The sequence below is a fragment of the Arachis ipaensis genome, chromosome B3, assembly GCF_059453495.1.
Source record: "Arachis ipaensis isolate K30076 ecotype BB chromosome B3, ASM5945349v1, whole genome shotgun sequence".
NCBI lineage: Eukaryota > Viridiplantae > Streptophyta > Magnoliopsida > Fabales > Fabaceae > Arachis > Arachis ipaensis.
The window spans coordinates 92,009,614-92,027,360 of NC_142438.1; the positions used below are offsets into that span (position 1 = coordinate 92,009,614).

The window sequence follows — 17,747 nt, forward strand, 5'->3', positions numbered from 1 at the left end:
CACGCGTGCGCGTCATTTGGAGTTTTTTCCTTGTCACGCGTACGCGTCAGTCACACATACGCGTCGCTTGCGTTTTGTGCTAGGCACGCGTCTGCGTCGTCCATGCGTGCTGGTGCACGAAATTGTGATCCTTAACAATGGCGCCAAAAACTTGGTGCTCAGAACGTAATTCACACACTTTGTCACAACTTCACACAACTAACCAGCAAGTGCACTAGGTCGTCCAAGTAATAAACCTTACGTGAGTAAGGGTCGATCCCACGGAGATTGTCGGCTTGAAACAAGCTATGATCACCTTGTAAATCTCAGTCAGGCAGATTCAAATGGTTATAGAGTTTTAATAATTAAAAGATAAATAAAATGTAAAATGGGATAGAGATACTTATGTAAGTCATTGGTGAGAATTTCAGATAAGCGTATAGAGGTGCTTTCGTTCCTCCTGAACCTCTGCTTTCCTGCTGTCTTCATCCAATCATTCCCACTCCTTTCTATGGCAAGCTTTGTGTAGGGCATCACCATTGTCAATGGCTACTTCCCATCCTCTCAGTGAAAGTGGTCCAAGATGCGCTATCACCGCACGGCTATTCATCTGTCGGTTCTCGATTATACTGGAATAGGATTCAGTAATCCTTTTGCGTCTATCACTACGCCCAGCACTCGTGAGTTTGAAGCTCGTCACAGCCATCCCTACCCAGATCCTACTCGGAATACCACAGACAAGGTTTAGACTTTTCAGACATCAAGAATGGCCGCCAATAGTTCTAGCTTATACCACGAAGACTCTGATCTCACGATCAGAAGGCTAAGAGATACACATTCAAGCTTGTTTGCATGTAGAACGGAAGTGTTTGTCAGGCACGCGTTCATAAGTGAGAATGATGATGAGCGTCACATAATCACCACATTCATCATGTTCTTGTGTGCGAATGAATATCTTAGAGAAGAAATAGGCTTGAATTGAATAGAAAAACAATAGTACTTTGCATTAATTCATGAGGAACAGCAGAGCTCCACACCTTAATCTATGGTGTGTAGAAACTCTACCATTGAAAATACATAAGAATAAGGTCCAAGCATGGCCGAATGGCCAGCTTCCAAAATGTGATCAAAGGATCAAAAGATAATCCAAAGATTCGACCCTTAACATGATAGTAAAAACTTCTATTTATACTAAACTAGTTACTAGGGTTACAGAAATGAGTAAATGATGAAGAAATACACTTCCGGGCCCACTTGGTGTGTGCTTGGGCTGAGCATTGAAGCTTTCACGTGTAGAGATCTTCCTTGGAGTTAAACGCCAGTTTGTAACTGATGAGCGGATAATTTATACGCTTTTTGGCATTGTTTTAAGTATGTTTCTAGTAGGATCTAGTTACTTTTAGGGATGTTTTCATTAGTTTTTATGTTAAATTCACATTTCTGGACTTTACTATGAGTTTGTGTGTTTTTCTGTGATTTCAGGTATTTTCTGGCTGAAATTGAGGGACTTGAGCAAAAATCAGATTCAGAGGTTGAAGAAGGACTGCTGATGCTGTTGGATTCTGACCTCCCTGCACTCAAAATGGATTTTCTGGAGCTACAGAACTCAAAATGACGCCCTTCCAATTGCGTTGAAAAGTAGACATCTAGGGCTTTCCAGCAATATATAATAATCCATACTTTTTCCGAGTTTAGACGACGCAAACTGGCGTTCAACGCCAGCTCTCTGCCCAATTCTAGCGTCCAGCGCCAGAAACAAGCTGCAAAGTGGAGTTCAACGCCCAAACTGGCACAAAAGCTGGCGTTCAACTTCAAGAAGGACCTCTACACGTGCAACACTCAAGCTCAGCCCAAGAACACACCAAGTGGGCCCCGAAAGTGGATTTATGCATCAATTACTTACTTCTGTAAACCCTAGTAGCTAGTTTATTATAAATAGGACATTTTACTATTGTATTTGACATCTTTGGATTATCTTTTGATCCTGGATTGTATCTTTTGATCATTTTTAGATCTCTAGACCTCCATGAGAGGCTGGCCACTCGACCATGCCTACCCTCTATTCACTTATGTATTTTCAACGGTAGAGTTTCTACACTCCATAGATTAAGGTGTGGAGCTCTGCTGTTCCTCAAAGATTAATGCAAAGTACTACTGTTTTCTATTCAATTCATCTTATTTCGCTTCTAAGATATTCATTCGCACTTCAACCTGAATGTGATGAACGTGACAATCATCATCATTCCCTATGAACGCGTGCCTAACAACCACTTCCGTTCTACATTAGATTGAATGAGTATCTCTTAGATCTCTTGATCAGAATTTTCGTGGTATAAGCTAGATTGATGGCGGCATTCATGAGGGTCCGGAAAGTCTAAACCTTGTCCGTGGTATTCCGAGTAGGACTCTGGGATTGAATGACTGTGACGAACTCCAAACTCGCGAGTGCTAGGCGTAGTGACAGACGCAAAAGGATAGTAAATCCTATTCCAGTATGATCGAGAACCTCCAAGATGATTAGCCATGCAGTGACAGCGCATCGGACCATTTTCACAGAGAGGAATAGGATGCAACCAACGACAAGGGTGATGCCTCCAGACGATTACCCGTGCTGTGACAGAGCATTTGGATCATTTTCCCGAGAGAGATCAAAAGTAGCCATTGGCATCGATGACATCCTTACATAAAGCCAGCCATAGAAAGGAGTAAGATTGATTGGATGAAGACAGCAGGAAAGCAGAGGTTCAGAGGAACGAATGCATCTCTATACGCTTATCTGAAATTCTCACCAATGAGTTACATAAGTATTTCTATCCTTATTTTATTAAAAAATTTTGAAAACCCCATTACTATTTTATATCCGCCTGACTGAGATTTACAAGGTGACCATAGCTTGCTTCATGCCAACAATCTCCGTGGGATTCGACCCTTACTCACGTAAGGTATTACTTGGACGACCCAGTGCACTTGCTGGTTAGTTGTGCGAAGTTGTGAACCGTGGTATTGGCATCATGTTTTTGGCGCCATCACCAGGGAAAGAAAGAGCAATAAATTTTACATAATCAAAGTGTAATCACAACTTCTGCGCACCAAGTTTTTGGCGCCGTTGCCGGGGATTGTTCGAGTTTGGACAACTGACGGTTCATCTTGTTGCTCAGATTAGGTAATTTTCTTTTTGTTTTCTTTTCAAAAATTTTTCAAAACTCTTTCAAAAAAAATTCTCTTTTGTTTTCGAAAAAAAAAATTTTAAAATACAAATGTTTTCAAAAATATATTTCTTCAGAATTTTTAAGAATGAATTCTAGTGTTTCATGGTAACATGTTGAATCCTATCTGGCTGTAAAGCCATACCCAAACTGCTTTGGGATTGGTCTTCAACTAATCACCTTAGTGGAGCCATGCCCAATCCTTCTGGATAGGGTATGTCAGGCATGTCATGTCTGAGTTACATACTAAAGCTTGGCTGGCTATTAAGCCATGCCTGACCCTTTGATTGGAGCTTTAGAGCATAAGATTCTTGGAATTCATATTAAAAATTTTGGAATCCTTATTTTTGTTTTCACATTAATTTTCGAAAAAAAAAATTAAAAGAAAATACAAAAAAATTAGAAAATCATAAAAATCAAAAATATTTTTGTGTTTCTTGTTTGAGTCTTGAGTCATGTTATAAGTTTGGTGTCAATTGCATACTCATCTTGCATTTTTTCGAAAACTCTCATGCATTCATAGTGTTCTTCATGATCTTCAAGTTGTTCTTGGTAAGTCTCCTTGTTTGATCTTTGCATTTGCATGTTTTGTGTCTTTTCTTGTTTTTCATATGCATTTTTGAATTCTTAGTGTCTAAGCATTAAAGAATTCTAAGTTTGGTGTCTTGCATGTTTTCCTTGCATTAAAAATTTTTCAAAAATATGTTCTTGGTGTTCATCTTGACATTCAAAGTGTTCTTGGTGTTCATCTTGACATTCATAGCATTCTTGCATGCATCACATGTTTTGATCCATAACTTTCATGCATTGCATCATTTTTCTTGTTTTTCTCTCTCATCATAAAAATTCAAAAATAAAAAAAAAATCTTTCCTTTTTTTTTTTCTCTTAAAATTTTGAAAATTAGATTTGACTTTTTCAAAAATTTTTAAAATCTAGTTGTTTTTATGAGTCAAATCAAATTTTCAATTTAAAAATCTTATCTTTTTCAAAATCTTTTTCAAAAATAAAATCTTTTTCATTTTTTAGTTATTTTCGAAAATTATAAAAATCTTTTTCAAAAATCTTTTTCTTAATTTTACATCAAATTTTTGAAAATAACAATAACAATTAATGTTTTGATTCAAAAAATTTCAAGTTTGTTACTTGCTTGTTAAGAAAGATTCAAACTTTAAGTTCTAGAATCATATCTTATAATTTCTTGTGAATCAAGTCATTAATTGAGATTTTAAAAAATCAAATCTTTTTCAAAAACTAATCTCTATCATATCTTTTCAAAAATATCTTCTTATCTTAACTTTTTCAAAAATTTGATTTCAAAATATCTTTTCTAACTTCCTAACTTCTTATCTTTTCAAAATTTGTTTCAACTAACTAACTAACTTTTTTGTTTGTTTCTTATCTTTTTCAAAACCACCTAACTAACTCTCTCTCTCTCTCTAATTTTCAAAAATATCTTCCCTCTTTTTCAAAATTTCTTATTAAACTAATTATTTTATTTTTTATTTGAATTTTCGAAAAACTACTAACCTTTTTCAAAAACTATTTTCAAAAATCACTAACTCTTTTTCAAAAACTATTTTCGAAATTTTCCCTCTCTCATCTTATTCTATTTATTTATTCATCTACTAACATCTCTCCCTCATCCACCAAAAATCCGAACCCTCTCTCTCTCTCTTTCTGAGTTCAGATTTTTCTCTTCTTCTTTTCTTCTACTAACAATAAGGAACCTCTTTAATGTGACATAGAGGATTCCTCTTCTTTTCTTGTTCTCTTCTCTTTCTTATGAGCAGGAATAAAGAAAAAGGCATTCTTGTTGAAGCTGATCCAGAACCTGAAAGGACTCTGAAGAGGAAACTAAGAGAAGCTAAATTACAATAAACCAGAGACAACCTTATTGAAAATTTTGAAGTAGTAAAGGAGATGGCAGCCGAACCCAACAACAATAATGCAAGGAGAATGCTTGGTGACTTTACTGCACCTAATTCCAATTTACATGGAAGGAGCATCTCCATCCCTACCATTGGAGTAAACAACTTTGAGCTGAAACCTCAGCTAGTTTCTCTGATGCAGCAGAACTGCAAGTTTCATGGACTTCCATCTGAAGATCCCTTTCAGTTCTTAACTGAATTCTTGCAGATCTGTGATACTGTTAAGACTAATGGAGTAGATCCTGAAGTCTATAGGCTCATGCTTTTCCCTTTTGCTGTAAGAGACAGAGCTAGAGTGTGGTTGGACTCTCAACCCAAAGACAGCCTGAACTCTTGGGATAAGCTGGTCACGGCTTTCTTAGCCAAGTTCTTTCCTCCTCAAAAGCTGAGCAAGCTTAGAGTGGATGTTCAGACCTTCAGACAGAAGGAAGGTGAATCCCTCTATGAAGCTTGGGAAAGATACAAGCAGCTGACCAAAAAGTGTCCTTCTGACATGCTTTCAGAATGGACCATCCTGGATATATTCTATGATGGTTTATCTGAGCTATCAAAGATGTCATTGGATACTTCTGCAGGTGGATCCATTCACCTATAGAAAACGCCTGCAGAAGCTTAAGAACTCATTGACATGGTTGCTAATAACCAGTTCATGTACACTTCTGAGAGGAATCCTGTGAATAATGGGACGCCTATGAAGAAGGGAGTTCTTGAAATTGATACTCTGAATGCCATATTGGCTCAGAATAAAATATTGACTCAGAAAGTCAATATGATTTCTCAGAGTCTGAATGGAATGCAAGCTGCATCCAACAGTACTCAAGAGGCATCTTCTGAAGAAGAAGCTTATGATCCTGAGAACCCTGCAATAGCAGAGGTGAATTACTTAGGAGAACCTTATGGAAACACCTATAATCCATCATGGAGAAATCATCCAAATCTCTCATGGAAGGATCAAAGGCCTCAACAAGGCTTTAATAATGGTGGAAGAAACAGGTTTAGCAATAGCAAGCCTTTTCCATCATCCACTCAGCAACAGACAGAGAATTCTGAGCAGAATCCATCTAGCTTAGCAAACTTAGTCTCTGATCTATCCAAGGCCACTGTAAGTTTCATGAATGAAACAAGGTCTTCCATCAGAAATTTGGAAGCACAAGTGGGCCAGCTGAGTAAAAGAATCACTGAAAACCATGCTAGTACTCTCCCAAGCAATACAGAAGAGAATCCAAAAGGAGAGTGCAAGGCCATTGACATAACCAAAATGGCCGAACCCAAAGAAGGAGAGGAGGACGTGAATCCCAAGGAGGGAGACCTCCTGGGACATCCAGTGATCAATAAGGAGCTTCCCTCTGAGGAACCAAAGGAATCTGAGGCTCAACTAGAGACCATAGAGATCCCATTAAACCTCCTTATGCCCTTCATGAGCTCTAATGAGTATTCCTCTTTTGAAGAGAATGAAGATGTTACTGAAGAGCAAACTGCCAAGTTTCTTGGTGCAATCATGAAGCTGAATGCCAAATTATTTGGTATTGAAACTTGGGAAGATGAACGTCCCTTGTTCACTAATGAACTAAGTGATCTGGATTAATTGACATTGCCTCAAAAGAGACAGGATCCTGGAAAGTTCATAATACCTTGTACCATAAGCACCATGATCTTTAAGGCTCTGTGTGACCTTGGTTCAGGAATAAACTTCATGCCCCTCTCTGTAATAGAGAAACTGGGAATCTATGGGGTGCAAGCTGCTAGAATCTCATTAGAGATGGCAGATAATTCAAGAAAACAGGCTTATGGACAAGTAGAGGACGTGTTAGTAAAGGTTGAAGGCCTTTACATCCCTGCTGATTTCATAGTCCTAGATACTGGAAAGGAAGAGGATGAATCCATCATCCTAGGAAGACCTTTCTTAGCCACAGCAAGAGTTGTGATTGATGTGGACAGAGGAGAATTGATCCTTCAATTAAATAAGGACAACCTTGTGTTTACAACTCAAGGATCTCTCTCTGCATCCATGGAGAGGAAGCAGAAAAAGCTTCTCTCAAAGCAGAGTCAACCAAAGCCCCCACAGTCAGACTCTAAGTTTGGTGTTGGGAGGCCACAACCAAACTCTAAGTTTGGTGTTGAACTCCCATATCCAAACTCTAAGTTTGGTGTTGGGGGAGTCTCAACAATGCTCTGAACATCTGTGAGGCTCCATGAGAGCCCACTGTCAAGCTATTGACATTAAAGAAGCGCTTGTTGGGAGGCAACCCAATTTCTATTTATCTAACTATATTTTTCTTAGTTATATGTCTTTATAGGTTCATGATCATGAGGAGTCACAAAATAAATATAAAAATTGAAAACGGAATCAAAAACAGCAGAAGAAAACTCACACCCTGGAGGAAGCATCTGCTTGGCGTTCAACGCCAGAACAGAGCATGGTTCTGGCGCTGAACGCCCAAAATGGGCAGTATCTGGGCACTGAACGCCCAAAATGGGCATCATCTGGGCGCTGAACGCCAGAATTGCACCCTGGAGAGGAGCTGGCGCTGAACGCCCAGAACAAGCATGGTTCTGGCGTTCAACGCCAGAAAGGGGCAACAAATGGGCGTTGAACGCCCAAAATGGGCACCAACCTGGCGCTGAACGCCCAAAGTTATGTGCAAGGGCATTTTACATGCCTAATTTGGTGCAAGGTTGTAAATCCTTGAACACCTCAGGATCTGTGGACCCCACAGGATCATCTCAGGATCTGTGGACCCACAGGATCACCTCAGGATCTGTAGACCCCACAGAATCCCCACCTACCTCCACTCACTTCTTCTCACCCCTCACCACTCTCTTTCACAAAATCCCATAAACACTCTTCCCCAAAACCTTTCACCAATCACCTCAATCTCTCTTCCCCATCACCTCCTCACCACTCACATCCATCCACTCATCCCCATAAACCTACCTCATAAACTCCAACTACCTTCAAAATTCAAAATCAATTTCCCACCCAAACCCACCCTAAATGGCCGAACCTTCACCCCCCTCCAATCCCTATATATAACCCTCCATTCTTCCTCATTTTCACACAACACAACCCTCTCTTCTCTTCTTGGCCGAAACACAACCCCTTCTCCCTCTCCTCAATTTCTTCTTCTTCTTCATCTGTTCTTTCTTCTCTTACTCGAGGGCGAGCAAAATTCTAAGTTTGGTGTGGTAAAAGCATAAGCTTTTTGTTTTTCCATTACCATTGATGGCACCTAAGACCGGAGAATCCTCTAGAAAAGGAAAAGGGAAGACAAAAGCTTCCACCTCCGAGTCATGGGAGATGGAAAGGTTCATCTCCAAGGCCCATCAAGACCACTTCTATGATCTTGTGGCCAAGAAGAAGGTGATCCCCGAGGTCCCTTTCAAACTCAAAAGAAATGAGTATCCGGAGATCTGACATGAAATTCAAAGAAGAGGTTGGGAAGTTCTAACAAATCCCATCCAACAAGTCGGCATCCTAATGGTTCAAGAGTTCTATGCCAATGCATGGATCACTAAGAACCATGATCAAAGTAAGAACCCGAACCCAAAGAATTATCTCACCATGGTTCGGGGGAAATACTTAGATTTTAGTCCGGAAAATGTGAGGTTGGCGTTCAACTTGCCAAACATGGAAGAGAACGCACGCTCCTACACAAGGAGAGTCAACTTTGATCAAAGGTTGGACCAAGTCCTCATGGACATATGTGTGGAAGGAGCTCAATGGAAGATTGACTCCAAAGGCAAGCCGGTTCAACTAAGAAGATTGGACCTCAAGCCTGTGGCTAGAGGATGGTTGGAATTCATCCAATGCTCAATTATTCCCACTAGCAACCGGTCTGAAGTTACTATAGACCGGGCCATCATGATCCATAGCATCATGATTGGAGAAGAAGTGGAAGTTCATGAGATTATACCTCAAGAACTCTACAAGGTGGCTGACAAGTCCTCCACTATGGCAAGGTTAGCCTTTCCCCACCTCATTTGCCACCTATGCAATTCGGCTGGGATTGACATAGAGGGAGATATCCTCATTAAAGAGGACAAGCCCATCACTAAGAAAAAGATGGAGCAAGCAAGAGAGCCCATTCATGGAGCTCAAGAGGCATATGAAGCTCACCACCATGAGATCCCGGAGATGCCTCAAATGCATTTTCTTCCACAAAACTATTGGGAGCAAATCAACACCTCCCTAGGAGAATTGAGTTCCAATATGGGACAACTAAGGGTGGAACATCAAGAGCACTCCATCATCCTTCATGAAATAAGAGAAGATCAGAAAGCAATGAGGGAGGAGCAACAAAGACAAGGAAGAGACATAGAAGAGCTCAAGGACATCATTGGTTCCTCAAGAAGGAAATGCCACCATCACTAAGGTGGATTCATTCCTTGTTCTTATTTCTTCTATTTTTCGTTTTCTATGTTATGTGCTTATCTATGTTTGTGTCTTCATTACATGATCATTAGTATTTAGTAACTTTGTCTTAAAGTTATGAATGTCCTATGAATCCATCACCTCTCTTAAATGAAAACTGTTTTAATTCAAAAGAACAAGAAGTACATGAGTTTCGAATTTATCCTTGAACTTAGTTTAATTATATTGATGTGGTGACAATGCTTCTTGTTTTCTGAATGTATGCTTGAACAGTGCATATGTCTTTTGAAGTTGTTGTTTAAGAATGTTAAATATGTTGGCTCTTGAAAGAATGATGACAAGGAGACATGTTATTTGATAATCTGAAAAATCATAAAAATGATTCTTGAAGCAAGAAAAAGTAGCAAAGAACAAAGCTTGCAGAAAAAAAAAATAGGCGAAAAAAAAATATAGAAAGAAAAAGAAAAAGCAAGCAGAAAAAGCCAAAAGCTCTTAAAACCAAGAGGCAAGAGCAAAAAGCCAATAACTCTTAAAACCAAAAGGCAAGGGAAAATAAAAAGGATCCCAAGGCTTTGAGCATCAGTGGATAGGAGGGCCTAAAGGAATAAAATCCTGGTCTAAGCAGCTAAACCAAGCTGTCCCTAACCATGTGCTTGTGGCGTGAAGGTGTCAAGTGAAAACTTGAGACTGAGCGGTTAAAGTCAAGGTCCAAAGCAAGAAAAAGAGTGTGCTTAAGAACCCTGGACACCTCTAATTGGGGACTTTAGCAAAGCTGAGTCACAATCTGAAAAGGTTCACCCAATTATGTGTCTGTGGCATTTATGTATCCGGTGGTAATACTGGAAAACAAAGTGCTTAGGGCCACGGCCAAGACTCATAAAATAGCTGTGTTCAAGAATCATCATACTGAACTAGGAGAATCAATAACACTATCTGAACTCTGAGTTCCTATAGATGCCAATCATTCTGAACCTCAATGGATAAAGTGAGATGCTAGAACTATTCAAGAGGCAAAAAGCTATAAGTCCCGCTCATCTGATTGGAGCTATGTTTCATTGATAGTTTGGAATTTATAGTATATTCTCTTCTTTTTATCCTATTTGATTTTCAGTTGCTTGGGGACAAGCAACAATTTAAGTTTGGTGTTGTGATGAGCGGATAATTTATACGCTTTTTGGCATTGTTTTTAGTATGTTTTTAGTAGGATCTAGTTACTTTTAGGGATGTTTTCATTAGTTTTTATGTTAAATTCATATTTCTGGACTTTACTATGAGTTTGTGTGTTTTTCTGTGATTTCAGGTATTTTCTGGCTGAAATTGAGGGACTTGAGTAGAAATCAGATTCAGAGGTTGAAGAAGGACTGCTGATGCTGTTGGATTCTGACCTCCCTGCACTCAAAATAGATTTTCTGGAGCTATAAAACTCAAAATGGTGCGCTTCCAATTGCGTTGGAAAGTAAACATCTAGGGCTTTCCAGAAATATATAATAATCCATACTTTGTCCGAGTTTAGATGACGCAAACTGGCGTTCAACGCCAGCTCTCTGCCCAATTCTGGCGTCCAGCGCCAGAAACAAGCTGCAAAGTGGAGTTCAACGCCCAAACTGGCACAAAAGCTGGCGTTCAACTCCAAGAAGGACCTCTACACGTGCAACACTCAAGTTCAGCCCAAGCACACACCAAGTGGGCCCCGGAAGTGGATTTATGCATCAATTACTTACTTCTGTAAACCCTAGTAGCTAGTTTATTATAAATAGGACATTTTACTATTGTATTTGACATCTTTGGATTATCTTTTGATCCTGGATTGTATCTTTTGATCATTTTTAGATCTCTAGACCTCCATGGGAGGCTGGCCACTTGGCCATGCCTACCCTCTATTCACTTATGTATTTTCAACGGTAGAGTTTCTACACTCCATAGATTAAGGTGTGGAGCTCTGCTGTTCCTCAAAGATTAATGCAAAGTACTACTGTTTTCTATTCAATTCATCTTATTTCGCTTCTAAGATATTCATTCGCACTTCAACCTGAATGTGATGAACGTGACAATCATCATCATTCCCTATGAACGCGTGCCTAACAACCACTTCCGTTCTACATTAGATTGAATGAGTATCTCTTAGATCTCTTGATCAGAATCTTCGTGGTATAAGCTAGATTGATGGTGACATTCATGAGGGTCCGGAAAGTCTAAACCTTGTCCGTGGTATTCCGAGTAGGACTCTGGGATTGAATGACTGTGACGAACTCCAAACTCGCGAGTGCTGGGCGTAGTGACAGACGCAAAAGGATAGTAAATCCTATTCCAGTATGATCGAGAACCTCCAAGATGATTAGCCATGCAGTGACAACGCATCGGACCATTTTCACAGAGAGGAATAGGATGCAACCAACGACAAGGGTGATGCCTCCATACGATTAGCCATGCTGTGACAGAGCATTTGGATCATTTTCCCGAGAGAGATCGAAAGTAGCCATTGGCACTGGTGACATCCTTACATAAAGCCAGCCATAGAAAGGAGTAAGATTGATTGGATGAAGACAGCAGGAAAGTAGAGGTTCAGAGGAACGAATGCATCTCTATACGCTTATCTGAAATTCTCACCAATGAGTTACATAAGTATTTCTATCCTTATTTTATTAAAAAATTTCAAAAACCCCATTACTATTTTATATCCGCCTGACTGAGATTTACAAGGTGACCATAGCTTGCTTCATGCCAACAATCTCCGTGGGATTCAACCCTTACTCACGTAAGGTATTACTTGAACGACCCAGTGCACTTGCTGGTTAGTTGTGCGAAGTTGTGAACCGTGGTATTGGTATCATGTTTTTGGCGCCATCACCAGGGAAAGAAAGAGCAATGAATTTTACATAATCAAAGTGTAATCACAACTTCTGCGCACCAGTAACCTATTTCTGGCGTTTAACTCTGCTTTGCAACCTGTTTCTAGCGTTTAACTCCGGAATAGGGTAGAGAGCTGGCGTTGAATGCCAATTTGTGTCATCTAAACGCGAGAAAAGTATGGACTATTATATATTTCTGAAAAGCCGTAGATGTCTACTTTCCAACGCAATTGAGAGAGCACCATTTGGTCTCCTGTAGCTCCAGAAAATCCACTTTAAGTGCAGGGAGGTCAGAATCCAACAGCATCTACAGTCCTTCTTCAATCTCTGAATCTGATTTTTGCTCAAGTCCCTCAATTTCAGCCAGAAATTACCTAAAATCATAGAAAAACACACAAACTCATAGTAAAGTCCAGAAATGTAATTTTTATTTAAAAACTAATAAAAATATACTAAAAACTAACTAAATCATACTAAAAACTATATAAAAATAATGCCAAAAAGCGTATAAATTATCCGCTCATCACAACACCAAACTTAAATTGTTGCTTGTCCCCAAGTAATTTAAAATCAAATAGGATAAAAAGAAGAGAATATACTATAAATTCCAAAATATCAATGAAACTTAGCTCCAATAAGATGAGCGGGACTAGTAGCTTTTTGCCTCTTGAATAGTTTTGGCATCTCACTTTATCCCTTGAAGTTCAGAATGATTGGCATCTATAGGAACTTAGAATTCAGATGGTGTTATTGATTCTCCTAGTTCAGTATGTTGGTTCTTGAACACAGCTACTTTATGAGTCTTGGTCGTGGCCCTAAGCACTTTATTTTCCAGTATTACCACCGGATACATAAATGCCACAGACACATAACTGGGTGAACCTTTTCAGATTGTGACTCAGCTTTGCTAGAGTCCCCAATTAGAGGTGTCCAGGATTCTTAAGCACACTCTTCTTTTGCTTTGGACCTCGACTTTAACCGCTTAGTCTCAAGTTTTCACTTGACACCTTCACGCCATAAGCACATGGTTAGGGACAGCTTGGTTTAGCCGCTTAGGCCAGGACTTTATTCCTTTAGGCCCTCCTATCCACTGATGCTCAAAGCCTTGGATCCTTTTTATTACCCTTGCCTTTTGGTTTTAAGGTCTATTGGCTTTTTGCTCTTGCCTTTTGGTTTAAAGAGCTTTTGGCTTTTTCTGCTTGCTTTTTCTTTTTCTTCCTTTTTTTTTCGCCAGTTTTTTTTTTTTTTGAATTTTTTTTCGCAAGCTTTTGTATTCACTGCTTTTTCTTGCTTCAAGAATCAATTTTTATGATTTTTCAGATTATCAATAACATTTCTCCTTTTCATTATTCTTTCAAGAGCCAACATATTTAACATTCATAAACAACAATTTCAAAAGACATATGCATTGTTCAAGCATTCATTCAGAAAACAAAAAGTATTATCACCACATCAAAATAATTAAACCAGTTTCAAGGATGAATTCGAAACCCTGTACTTCTTGTTCTTTTGTTTTTAGAACAGTTTTCAATTAAGAGAGGTGATGGATTCATAGGACATTCATAGCTTTAAGACATAGACACTTAGACACTAGTGATCATGTAATAAGACGCAAACATAAATAAATATGAAGCATAAAACCGAAAACAGGAAAAATAAGAACAAGGAGATTAAGGAACGGGTCCACCTTAGTGGGGGTGGCGTCTTCCTCTTCTTGAAGAACCAATGGTGCTTTTGAGCTCCTCTATGTGTCTTCCTTGCCTTTGTTGCTCCTCCCTCATAGCTCTTTGATCTTCTCTAATCTCATGGAGGATGATGGAGTGCTCTTGGTGCTCTACCTTTAGTTGTCCCATGTTAGAACTTAATTCTCCTAGGGAGGTGTTGATTTGCTCCCAATAGTTTTGTGGAGGGAAGTGCATCCCTTGAGGCATCTCAGGGATTTCATGGTGAGGAATTTCCTCATGCTCTTGTTGAGGTCCATGATCTCTTGTTTGCTCCATCCTTTTCTTAGTGATGGGCTTGTCATCTTTAATGAGGATGTCTCCCTCTATGTCAATTTCAGCCGAATTGCAGAGGTGGCAAATGAGGTGAAGAAAGGCTAACCTTGCCAAAGTAGAGGACTTGTCAGCTACCTTGTAGAGTTCTTGAGGTATAATCTCATGAACTTCCACTTCCTCCCCAATCATGATACTATGGATCATGATGGCCCGGTCTATACTAACTTCAGACCAGTTGCTAGTAGGAATGATTGAGCGTTGAATAAACTCCAACCATCCTCTAGCTACAGGCTTAAGGTCCAGTCTTCTCAATTGAACCGGCTTGCCTCTTGAGTCAACTTTCCATTGAGCTCCTTCCACACATATGTCCATGAGAACTTAGTCCAACCTTTGATCAAAGTTGACCCTTCTAGTGTAGGGGCATGCGTTTTCTTCCATCATTGGCAAGTTGAACGCCAGCCTTACATTTTCCAGACTGAAATCTAAGTATTTCCCCTGAACCATGGTAAGCCAATGCTTTGGATTCGGGTTCACACTTTGATCATGGTTCCTAGTGATCCATGTGCTTACATAGAACTCTTGAACCATTAAGATCCCGACTTGTTGAATGGGGTTGGTGAGAACTTCCCAACCTCTTCTTCGGATCTCATGTCGGATCTCCGGATACTCATTCTTTTTGAGCTTGAAAGGAACCTCAGGTATCACTTTCTTCTTGGCCACAACTTCATAGAAGTGGTCTTGATGGACCTTTGAGATGAATCTCTCCATCTCCCATGACTTAGAGGTGGAAGCAATTGCCTTTCCTTTCCTCTTTCTTGAGGTTTCTCTGGCCTTAGGTGCCATTAATGGTTATGGAAAAATAAAAAGCAATGCTTTTACCACACCAAACTTAAAATGTTTGCTTGTCTCAGAGCAAAAGAAAAAAGAAAGAAGGAGAAGAAGAAGAAAAATGGAGGAGAGGGAGAGAGGTGTGTATTTGGTCAAGGGGAAGAAGAAAGGGTTGTGTTGTGTGAAAATGAAGAAGGAAAGAGGGGTTTATATAGGAGTGGGGGAAGGTTTAGGGTTTGGCCATTAGGGTTGGGTTTGGGAGGGAAAAGAGTTTGAATTTTGGGGAAAAGAGGATAGATGTGAGTGGTGAAGAGGTGATGGGGAAGAGTGATTGAGGTGATTAGTGAGGGGTATTTGTGGAAGAGAGTTATGAAAAGGTGTGAAGAGGAGAGAAGAAAATGTGGGGATCCTGTGGGGTCCACAGATCCTAAGGGGATCCTGTGGAGTCCACAGATCCAATGGGGTCAAGGACTTAACATCCCTACTCCAATTAGGCATGTAAAACGCCCTTAGCATGCATGTCTGGCGTTAAACGCCAGCTTGCTGCTTGTTTTTGGCGTTAAACGCCCAAATGTAGCTTGTTTCTGGCATTTAACGCCACTTCCATGCTCTGTTCTGGCGTTAAATGCCAGTCTGGTGCTTGTTTCTGGCGTTTAACGCTAGCTTGATGCTTCTTTCTGGCGTTAAATGCCAGTTTGATGCTTCTTACTGGCGTTTAAACGCCAGTAAGTTCTTCCTCCAGGGTGAGCTATTTTTGAAGCTATTTTTCATTCTGTTTTTTATTTTTCAGTAGTTTTTGTGACTCCACATGATCATCAACCTAAAAAAGTAAAATAAAATAAAATTGATATAATTAAATAACATTGGGTTGCCTCCCAACAAGCGCTTCTTTAATGTCAATAGCTTGACAGTGAGCTCTCATGGAGCCTCACAGATATTCAGAGCATTGTTGGGACCTCCCAACACCAAACTTAGAGTTTGGTTGTGGCCTCCCAACACCAAACTTAGAGTTTGATTGTGGGGGCTTTGGTTGACTCTGCAGTGAGAAAAGCTTTTCATGCTTCCTCTCCATGGTTATAGAAGGAGATCCTTGAGTTTTAAACATAAGGTTGTCCTCATTCAGTTGGAGGACCAACTCTCCTCTGTCCACATCAATCACAGCTCTTGCTGTGGCTAGGAAGGGTCTTCCAAGGATGATGGATTCATCCTTATCCTTCCCAGTGTCTAGGATTATGAAATCAGCAGGGATGTAAAGGCCGTTAACCTTTACCAACACGTCCTCTACTTGTCCATAAGCCTGTTTTCTTGAGTTGTCTACCATCTCTAAAGAGATTCTGGCAGCTTGCACCTCAAAGATTCCAATTTTCTCCATTACAGAGAGTGGCATTAAGTTTATTCCTGACCCCAGGTCACACAGAGCCTTCTCAAAGGTCATGGTGCCTATGTTATAGGGAATTAGGAATTTACCAGGATCATGTTTCTTTTGAGGTAATTTCTGCCTATCTAATGCATTTAGTTCATTGGTGAGCAAGGGAGGTTCATCTTCCCAAGTCTCATTACCAAATGATTTGGCATTCAGCTTCAGGATTGTACCAAGGTACTTAGCAACTTGCTCTTCAGTAATGTCTTCATCCTCTTCAGAGGATGAATACTCATCAGGGCTCATGAAGGACAGAAGGAGGTTCAATGGAATCTCTATGGTCTCTAGATGAGCCTCAGATTCCTTTGGTTCCTCAAAGGGAAACTCCTTATTGGTCACTAAACGTCCCAGGAGGTCTTCCTCACTAGGATTCACGTCCTCCTCCTCCTCTTTGGGTTCGGCCACACCAAGTAAGGTAATGGCCTTGCACTCTCTTTTTGGATTCTCTTCTGTATTGCTTGGGAGAGTACTAGGAGGGGTTTCAGTGACTCTTTTACTCAGCTGTCCCACTTGTGCCTCCAAATTTCTAATGGAGGACCTTATTTTATTCATGAAACTTAGAGTGGCCTTAGATAGATCAGAGACTATATTTGCTAAGCTAGATAGATTCTGCTCAGAATTCTCTGTCTGTTGCTGAGTGGATGATGGAAAAGGCTTGCTATTGCTAAACTTGTTTCTTCCACCATTATTAAAGCCTTGTTGAGGCTTTTGATGATCCTTCCATGAGAAATTTGGATGATTTCTCCATGAGGGATTATAGGTGTTTCCATAGGGTTCACCCATGTAATTCACCTCTGCTATTGCAGGGTTCTCAGGATCATAAGCTTCTTCTTCAGAAGATGCCTCTATAGTACTGTTGGATGCAGCTTACAATCCATTCAGACTCTGAGAAATCATATTGACTTGCTGAGTCAATATTTTGTTCTGAGCCAATATGGCATTTAAAGTATCAATTTCAAGAACTCCTTTCCTCTGAGGCGTCCCATTACTCACAGGATTCCTTTCAGAAGTGTACATGAACTGGTTATTTGCAACCATGTCAATGAGTTCCTGAGCTTCTGCAGGCGTTTTCCTTAGGTGAATGGATCCACCTGCAGAATGGTCCAATGACATCTTTGATAATTCAGACAGACCATCATAGAATATATCCAGGATGGTCCATTCTGA

At 40.0% G+C, this 17,747-nt stretch overlaps 1 non-coding gene across 1 annotated transcript; it reads right to left on the minus strand.

Annotated features, from left to right (window-relative positions):
- Window positions 1-5,505: 5,505 nt before the first annotated feature.
- Window positions 5,506-5,613, minus strand: LOC148571574 (small nucleolar RNA R71). The gene has a single exon (XR_015908820.1). It is a non-coding gene; the product is annotated as a small nucleolar RNA R71 (small nucleolar RNA).
- Window positions 5,614-17,747: the final 12,134 nt, after the last annotated feature.